The sequence below is a fragment of the Condylura cristata genome, unplaced genomic scaffold (genome assembly GCF_000260355.1).
Source record: "Condylura cristata isolate star-nosed mole 26May11 unplaced genomic scaffold, ConCri1.0 scaffold00023, whole genome shotgun sequence".
Lineage (NCBI taxonomy): Eukaryota > Metazoa > Chordata > Mammalia > Eulipotyphla > Talpidae > Condylura > Condylura cristata.
In genome coordinates this window covers 29,960,766-29,971,073 of record NW_004567124.1, presented here as the reverse complement: position 1 = coordinate 29,971,073, position 10,308 = coordinate 29,960,766, and positions in this window count along the sequence as shown.

Below are 10,308 nucleotides of genomic sequence, written 5' to 3'. Positions count from 1 at the left end.
TAGCATAGGAAAAAAAAAAAAGAATCATGACTCTTCATAGTCTAAATCCTTTTCAGCAATCACCCTCTCTAACACTTTATCGAGCTTACTTTTGATTTTGTCAATATTTTATGAAAATATCCTATGCATCATATTGTACTGAAGTATTTGCTTATACATATGCCTTCCCTCAAAAGCAGTTTCATCTGTGTATATCTCCATGCTTTAAACAGTGTAAAGCCTGGCACATTGTAGGCATTGTAGAAATGTTTTTCAAAATGAACAAGAGCATACTCACATAGAATGTTTTCTATTTAACATTTATGCATATGTAAAACAGTCACTTTTGTAGTCCATTTAACCACAACTTGTAGGGGAGAAATGTTAGTCATTTCATTATGAAACCACAAGTGCTCATTGGTAGACTGGAGGACACTTAAAATATAACATCACAATGCGAAGTGTGGCAATAAATACATACCATCTTCTTAATACAAGGCTTAGGTGTAGAAATTTTGAGGTTAATACATACTTCTTTAATTGTGTGTGGATAAAATGTCAGTGGGAAGGAAATGTGCCAATACTTTAAGAAGTGCAATTGAAAACATAATTGGTTGTGTTAAATTGCAGCAACAAGCCAATTCTGGATAAAAGTAAAAGTTTCGGTCTATCAAAAGACAGACCCTACTGTGAGGATCCTCCTGAAGGCAATGCTTTTAATCACCAGAGAAATGTGGTTTGAGGATTTTTTTTTTAAATTAGCAAGATAAAAGCATAATTCTTTCAAACAGCAATGTTGTCTACAAAGCCCAAGATGATATTCAAGGAATAAATTGGGCAGTTACTTCAGTAAAGGCATACCTGTTGAAAAGCTAACCAGTCATAATAGCAGTGTATAAAGTATCACCTCCTGAGTGTGTTTTGAGGTTTCCAATGGGTAATACAGTAGAGAACAGTTCTTTAGTATTCAGCTAACAATCTCATTCAGAAGACAATTGTACTATCCAATTGTTATCATTCAAGGGAAGGCTGGGCAATGAAAAAAAAAAAACTCTTCTGGGTACAACATCTATGGGACAATTCATTTGTGTGAGACATTCTTACTCAAGGTTAGTATTCAAATCACCATCCTTAATTATAATTTCTGGCAGCAGTGATTAAACTGTGCATGGTTTTGAGTTGCTGCCAAAGATAATATATCTACAAGGGGCAGTGGTGGGCCGAGTGGTACAGAATAAGCTTTATGGGAAGAGAAGCTCTTTTCCCATAAATGATGAATCAATCCATTATATTTGTGATAATCAATGCCCTGAATCCTCTTCATGTCAAGGTGGAGGAGGGAAAACTTTAGTGGTCAATCATTATTAATTCATTCATCGCACTAATATTAATCACAAAGAGCTAATGTGAAATTAATGTGACTATAAAGTAGAGTTGAATAAGAATTTCACTTCAGACAGACAGAAGGTATAGATTTTGTTTTCTGAGTTACCTGATAAGCATTTTAAAAAAATTAAGGGAAGAAGGAAACATCCTACATGTTCTCTACTTCAGGATGGAACCAGGCAGAATTATACTGAGAGCTCACAGGTAAGTTTCCTGGTTGGCCTAAGGTTTGTTAGAGACAGTCAGCACTTCCATCAGAGAGGACTTCTTCCAGGAAATAAATATTGCTGAGACTGCTGGCTCAGGAATGGCAGTAGATCAGGCTTCTGGGAATACAATCTAATCTCTAATCGTGCCTGATATTTCTTGAAAGGACTTTGAGGGAAGGAGTTTGGGGGAAGAACAAGTGCTGAAATCAGTACTTCTGCTATTGGATATGAGAACCCTTCTGGAAAGATCTTAACCCAGTCTCCTCATATGTGTAACAAAGACTCATTTCTGAAATTTTGAGGTGAAACTGCCTTGATTCAAAAGATCCAAGAGACTCCATAATCAAGGACCAACTAGTCAATATTCATCCCTCTGGCTTAGCCTTGATGCAGGCTACCATCTTTAGAATAACTCAACAGCTGGGTGATCCAGCACTTTCTAAGCATAGAGTCAATTAAGTCCATTAAGATCTGACTCTCCTCACTGCAACTACTCCAAGAATCTTTTATTCTGTTGATTATATGTCCATATATTTGGTACAAAAATCTTGCTGATGTGTTTGCTAATATAAGCCATGATTTCCACATCTATAAAACTAAGAAATAATAATTAGCTCCAAGTCTTATGATTGTGAATGATAGAAAAGTTGGTGACAAAATAAACAACTATGCTTGCTAATAAATGTCAGGTCTCTCGCTTTTCCTTGTCTGATAGATTTTGATGTATCTTGGAGAAAAAACTAGGGATAAACATTTTTCTCTTTTGGGTAGTGCTATTACATGAATCGTCTCCAAGATCCTCAAATTAGACACATCTAGAAAATAACTGGTGATCTTCAAATAGATTTTCCTTCTATTCTCTATTTGAAGTAGCCCACACTATCAATCTCTCAATGACTGCAAGCTTTAAATTATAGCTGGTGATATCTCCTTTCAGGCTCCAACCTACATTAGTCACCAAGTGTTGAGCACTGTCCTTTCTACCTCCAAGTTTGGGAGTTTTCCCTTATTTTCCCTTTCAGGTCTTCCTCATTAGCTTAGGCCCTTACTTTCTGTCTACTTTATGCCTCAGCTCTTCTTAATTAGGACTATGCCTTCCAGGTAACTCTTCCCATTATCATGTCCTCTCCATTCTAAAACAGGCATTTAATCATACAATGCACTGCTCAGAGCCTAAAAGGACTCATTTTATAGGATTAAATCTGAGGTTTGTAGACTCATGTACAAGATCTTGTCTACACTGTCCCCTAAACCCACTTCCAGTTTATTTCATCAGAAACTCATTCTTGCCTCTGGTCACTCAGAATTACAGCAGGCTGTCCTAACAGTAGTCTAAAAAGGGAGGAGAGTAACATTTATAAAAGGTGAGGATTATGTTGTCCTGCTTTATTACCTCCCTTTATCTTCAAAAAGAAAAAAAAAAAAACTCTAGGCAAAATCTAAAGCAACCTCCATTTTAAAAATAAAACTACTGCAACAAACCTTGACCCAGAGGAGGGCCATTTTACATTTTCCAAGTGGTAAAGTGGGAATTTAACATGAGCTGTGCCTCAAAGATCTTTCCATGATACCATGTTCCTCAAAAGTGTTTTTGTCTACACCTGTGTGTTCTTTCAAGGAGAGTTTCTTCTTTCTGAAGTCCTTGTCCACTCTATTTAATTCTACCCAGTAAACTATTTCATTTTCAGTACTCACATTTCATTTCTTCTAAAATTTATTCTACATTCTTCCCATTTGATGACTCACACATAAATCTACTCTATTGCTTATTCCATCCAATTGCAAATGGAATTACCCAATCATATATATTCCAGTGTCCAGGACAGTTATCTTAAAACATATTTTCTTGTAATCCCATGAGTGTGTATGGTCCTATATGTGCTGGATTACAAACAAGTATGCTATAACATGTATTAGACATGTGTACGTATATATATGTGTTACATGTATATGTATACATGGCATATATAGGAAGTCCAAACATGCTTTTTAAGGGATTGAATGACTATTTCTAAAATAAAACAGACAAGTATACATTATTTCTGGAATTCAGGTGTGAAAGAAATAAAAATGTTATTACCTTTACTAGTTAAATTTTTAAATTAAATTTGATCTTATCCCAAGTCTCCAATCAACTGACCTTATATTTAATATTATCCTCTTAGGGATAACATTATTTAGGCACCTTATGTGGTACCCAAAATTTGACAGATGGGATGAGTGCCCTGGTTTAACCCCATCATGGCTATTTCATATTATGTGTCCTTGTGAGCAGGTGGTTCTGTTACTTCTTCCAATCTTGGCAGGAGGCTTTGCTGAGGCTAGGGCACTGGCAGCTGGGGTGATGCCTTTCCATACACCCCACTTACCATCACCCTCCATGGTTCTGCCTTCTCTCATGAAGAGCTCTTGGCTTGGGGATAATTTATACTTTGTCTATTTCTACAAAACTTTTTTTCCCCAGTATAGCAAGAACTTACCACTAGTCCTCCCACTAACCCAATTCTTTCATTGAGTTGAATCTATCAGAAAAGAAAAACTGGAGTAAAATTTTCTTCAGTTGATTTATGTTTTAGGTCCTGGGATACAGCCACAACTGACAAATGCAAGGATAAGGTCTTAGCTAACTTCTTTGAAGAAATAAAACAATTGTCATTTTTTTCTGATCTTTCTCCAAGCACAAGTTAATATCTTAAAAATGGTATCTTTCCATAATTATCTATATACTTGTTTTGGACACCACCTATTATATTATTTTTGGAAAGAATAGCAGTACAGTGAAGTGGCTAAAGCATGAACTTACCTTGATTATTTTTTGCTCAAATTCCAGTTCCATTATTTTACTAGTTTTTGTGTTTGTATTTGCCTATCTGGAAATGGGAATTACACTATTAGCAGCTTCATAAAACTGTGCAATTTTCAAATTAGTTTTATTTTTCATAGTAGTAAGAACAATGGTTGGTACATATTAAGTTCCTCATACAAGTTAATTAATACTCTTAAGTATCATGCTCTTTAAACATTTAACAATTATGTCTTCATCGCTCTATGGATGGCTTATAACAAGATTTATCTCTAAAATACCATGTAACATATATGGTATTTATCTAAAGAAAGAGGTTACACCAATCTGAAGGGATATATACACTCCAGTGTTCATTGCTGCACTATTTACAGTGGCCAAGCTGTGAAAGCAAATCTAAGCACCCAACAACAGAAGAATGGATAAAAGTATGCTAAAACATAAACTCTTACTGTTGCAACAATGTGGGTGGAACTGGAGGAGATTATACTAGGTGAGATAAGGAGAAAAACAAATACCAAGTGATTTTACATATGTATGGAATATAGAAAAATGTAACAAAGGAACTGGCAAAACTAAACCAAACCAAGTCCTAGAAATAGAACTGCAGTTCAAAGTACCAAAGGGGTGTCTGAGTAGAGGAAAAATATGGGAGAGCACCCAACGGAGTATGGTAAGAAATTATGGGTGATTTATTGTGTGTGATGTCATGTATACCTGAAGTGGTATGACCCTACTCCTCTGAATCAATATTGTAACCAATGTTACCCCCCCAAAAAAAAATTAATGAGGGGAAAAAAGATTTTTGAACTTCAGCTATCTCCCTTAAATACTAGGTCAAAATTTCCAGTGGATGCTTAGTAATACACCTGGATACCTGCTTTCATCAAGATGCACATTAAAAACCAAAACTATTCCTTTCAGAAAACCATTTTCATTAACTTTTCCCCTTCCTTTCTTATGACACTGAAAGCAAGTTACAATAGGTTCTATTGAATCTGCAATCTATTTGTCACTACCACAGTACTCATCCAGACCTAACTACCTGTATCAGGAAAAAGAGCATATAAATTTCAAATTAGAAAGCATTTAAATTGAATGGCAACAGAAACAATAATGCCAAGTTTTGTGGGATGACATTTAAATAACACTGAGGGAAGAAATGTATATTCAAAAAAGAAAACCTCCAGATGAATGACTATATCTATGTTAATGAACTACAAGGAAAGAAAATTAAACCAAAGAAGAAAAAAAGATGAAATAATCAAAGCAGAAATAAACTAAAGAGACAATATCAATGAAACCAAATTCTCTTTCTCTAGGATCAATAATATTGATAGCAAACTTTGAGGTAATCAAAGGGAGAAAGTCACAAATCACAACTAAAGAGTAAAATTTGCACATATTAGAAGAATAAGGGCATATCAGGAATAATTCTATACCAGTAAGTTAAATGGGTGGAAAAGGACAATTTTTTAAAAGCTTAAATCCATTTAGAAATTTAAAAACTTGAATTTTCTATTTAGAAATAACCCTTTCTGAAAAAAATCTCAGACCTATATGACTTCATCGGTGAATCCTATCAAATACATAAAATACCTCTCTTATACAAGTTCACAAAAAAAAAATTGAAAGAAAAACTCTTGCTAATGCACACTGTGAGTTCCTCAATGCCCCAATAGCAAACTAAAAAATAGACATAAGAATACTAATACCAATATCACACATGCACATATAGATATGTTAGCAAATTGCATAGATCTAAAACTTAGATATAAAAATATTCTAAACATAAATGTAGAAATTCAAAAACAAATGAAGCAGAATTTATTTCAGGAATTCAAGAGAATGAGTTAACACCAAGAAAAAAAATCAAATATAATTCAAATAATAAATTCAATATAATAATTTTCATTTTATTAAACTAAAAATGAAAAACTTCCATCATCATCTTAATAGGCACAGAAAAGCATCTGACAAAACTCAACCCTATCTATGATAAAAACAAAATGGGCATAGGTGGTTTATTTCTCAATCTGATAAAGGGCACATCTAAAATACTTACACTCAGCATCATACTTAGTTGTAGGAAGCTGCCTATTTCCCCTTTAAGAATAAGACCAAGATGCCTTATCAGTTCTACTCAACATCAGACTAGAGGTTCCACCTAGTACAGTAAGGCAATAAAAATAAAAGTCACATAGATTGGAAGGAGAAATACAACTCTTATTCAGATGGCTGCACCATGCAGAAAATCCAGTGGAATCTATAAAACAGGCTATTAGAACTAATGAGTTCATCAAAATTATAATTTGTAAGATCGACATTCAAATCACTCATTTCTAAGACTTGACCATAAACAATTGGACATTAAAATGTAAAATACCTGTTACAATATCAAAAATGTTAAATAATTAGAAATCATCTGACAAAAGATATAGCCTGAAAAATTCTAAAACATCACCAAAATTAAGTATGGGCTAAATAACTAGAAAAATGCATGTAGATCATAGAAAAGAAAATTCAATAGTGCTAAAATGTGGATTATTCCTAAACTGATCCCTCAATTCTTTGAGTGAGGTTTTTTTCAAAGGCTGGCACACTCATGTCATGGGTATGTACACATGCATCAAACTGATACTTACGTTTATGAGCTTTTTGCATGTCAATTATAACAATAAAACTGTTAAAATTATGTAAGCCTCAACAATGATTTCCAATCGCTGTCCTGTGATAAATTTCTAGGACTTTTTTGGTTAAAAAAAGAAACTAGAGATTTAAGAGTTTCTGAGCAATTGGAGTTCTCTGGAGGCATATGGGTTCAAGTCTCAGCACTGTCAAGCTATCCAGCCACTGCTAACTGAATTCAATCCCTGCCAGTGTGCTGACCCACAAGGCATAGCAGACCTCTATCTCACTGACTACTCCTCTCAGCAATGAGCCTCAGCGGCTCTGCCTGTTCTGCTCCCCACTGTATGGTGAATCTTCTTACCCCTGCACTTCTGGCCTACACCCCGATTCTTACATGCATAAATAAATAAAAATTAAGATTTAACAAAAATATATTTTAGCCAATTAGTTACCTCTCAGTGTTTACATCCTTACCTCTGATTAGAATGGCTATTAGCAATTTTATTTTTAACAGATAATGCTATTGAATAGTTAATTTATCATATTTAATCATTAAATATACATTTTTAGCAAATTTAACTATTCTGATTCTACTGAATTATTCTTGCATCTGGCATTTAAAATACCTTAAACACAAGGTAACAAGTCTAAGTAGTTTTCAGCTATTATTTTAGACATCAGTCATTGTTTAAAAAAAATATTCTTTATATTTTACCTACAGCTTATCCTTAGTCTATGTCATTAATTTATAGAGCCTTAGATAGTTAAAAACATGTACACAATGGAGTCATGATTTGTTATAAACATGTAAATGTTGATAAACTCTTGTTTGCAGAACTATTTCTCATATAATCACTTAATACAATGGGAGGTAACCCTGTTGCCATGGACTTTAAAAATTGATGAATTTCAACATAAAGTAACTTTGGTAAACCATAAATCATTTGAAATGTATATCTTTTTCTCTCAATCAAATACAAAAAACAAAACAAAAAAACCCCTAAGATATTATTACTAGTTTTAAAGACCATGGACAAGTCAGTAAAAGTTCTAGATTTCAGTCTCTCCAGTTTCACAGAATAAAGGTTGAATATCATGACTTTCAGTATCTTTGCCCTACTTTAAAATTGCATTTCTGGGATCATATATGATGAATTATTTGAATTCTTTTTACGTTCCATGGATTAAACAATCTTGGCTATTTCAAAGCATACTGTGGAATATTTAAGATTATAACCATTATTAAAATACATCTGTGTTTCATCATTGTCCATTATTATAAACTTATGGAGATTTTCCTTGGATAATTTGGATCAGCAGAAAAGTCAGAGCTCTTTCTAAATTGGAGAAAGAACTAAGAAATTCCACTGACACCAGTTTTACAGGATACCATTGTTTAAAAATAAAGATCAGTGAAAGACCAAAGACTGGCATGGGTTGGATGATCATATTAATTGTTATTGTTACCATAAAGGTTTTTACAAATATGTACATATACTTTTTAATTTGGAGTATCTGGAACAGTCACTTCAGAAGACTCCATTTCATTCTCTTTCAGAAGTTTACAGGATAAAAATGTATTCAATAAAAAGAACCTTTTAAAAAATAGTCTATATTTTATTTTGGTTTACAAAACTTGGAAACACAAGAGAACACTGGAGGGTAGGATTGATTTGTATATGTGACAGTGTGCGCAAGTAGGTGTTCTTGATAAGAACAGTTGACAAATGATAAATAATAAATGATCAATTATGTGTTCACTGGCCTTATTTATAAAGTTTTATCTCCAAAAGGTAATTTTTTTGGCCTACTTGCCTAATTTGTGCATATGTGTTTGAAAGTCATACAAATAACCTTTGTTGAGTATAATAGTATAGAATTCATAACAGAAATGTTAAAGTTAATGGTGTCTTTAATATTTTAAGTACAAGATGAGGGATAATGAACTTATGTATTAGTAAACAAAAGTACTCCTGTACATTTATATACACACACTTGTGCCTGTGTGTGTATACAAACACACACACTAAAGGATATTTTAAAAGAAACTTGTCAAAATCATATGGAGCGGGAGCACTCACAAACATCTCCAAACCTCTAGATAATAGCCAGAATATTTTTTTTTAGAAATGGGAAAATAATTATAAAATATATTGTGTTAATAAATCAGGAAAGGCGCTGGAAATAATCTCATAAAATGTTATAGCTTAAATAATGCCCTTCATCAGTATTCTTTGTTTAACATTTTATGTTTATTGATAAATGAAGATGCATTTAAATAATTCAAAGAAAACATTAGCTGCAAGCAAGGAATTAATAATTGATAGGACTGGAAGGACTCTTTTCACTTGGGAAATAGATAATATTAGCTTAATGTGGGGCTGTAGGAACAGAGGAAATGTAATGGATCCGCCTGCTTTAAACTGATGATGGTTATTGTGGTCTAAAAGTTGCTACAAAGGCAAAAGCAGGACAGCTTGGCAAGTGCAATAGATTTCACTCTTAGGAGCTGACAGTGCAAATTGTGGTCTGATGTGCCAGATTTATACATGGAAGGAGACCTAATGCTCATGACATAGACTAAGCAGACGAAAAAAATAATAAATGCAAGGTAACCATAAGTGGAAAATGGAGAGAAAAACCCTTCCTACAGATCAAGATGAAAAAAGTAAAGAGATTTTCCTTTCTCCCTCATTGTGCTTGTGGCTAGAGGCCAGTTAGAACATGGCTACCTTGCTTTTGACAAGAAACACCCACCATGAAGTATTAGTTTTGCACAGCAGTCCAGATAGTGGTTCCAGCTACACACGGACAATACCAATTCAACATCTTTGGGGAGTCTTGGAGGAAGAATGAATACCCTCATTAAATAGAAGAGCTGCACATGTTAGCTATTTTCCTCTTACCTGTATTTGTCCTTCTACAAATATTAGAGAAATTTGATTCATACAGATCTGGGAGTGCTACAGGCCATTAATTTTGTCCTGCTTTCTCCTTGACTCCCACTCCCCAGGCAAGACATTCTTTAGAGTTCCCAGGAAAAGTTCAAATTACTCCCTGGTATATTCATCTTTGCCTTTGGGGAGGACTTTCTAATTTCTATTTTAGCATAATTTGAACATACATCTTTAATAGTCATGTTTAACCTGTCCTGGTCAAAAAAGAATCTGATTACTAATTGTCATTTCATAAATCATTCCTCAAATTGTCACTTTGCCTTAGAAACATTTTTCCAAAAGTGAAAATTTAGAACTAGCTTCTGAAAAAAAATATATTACTTTGCTAAAATTTAAGCTACTT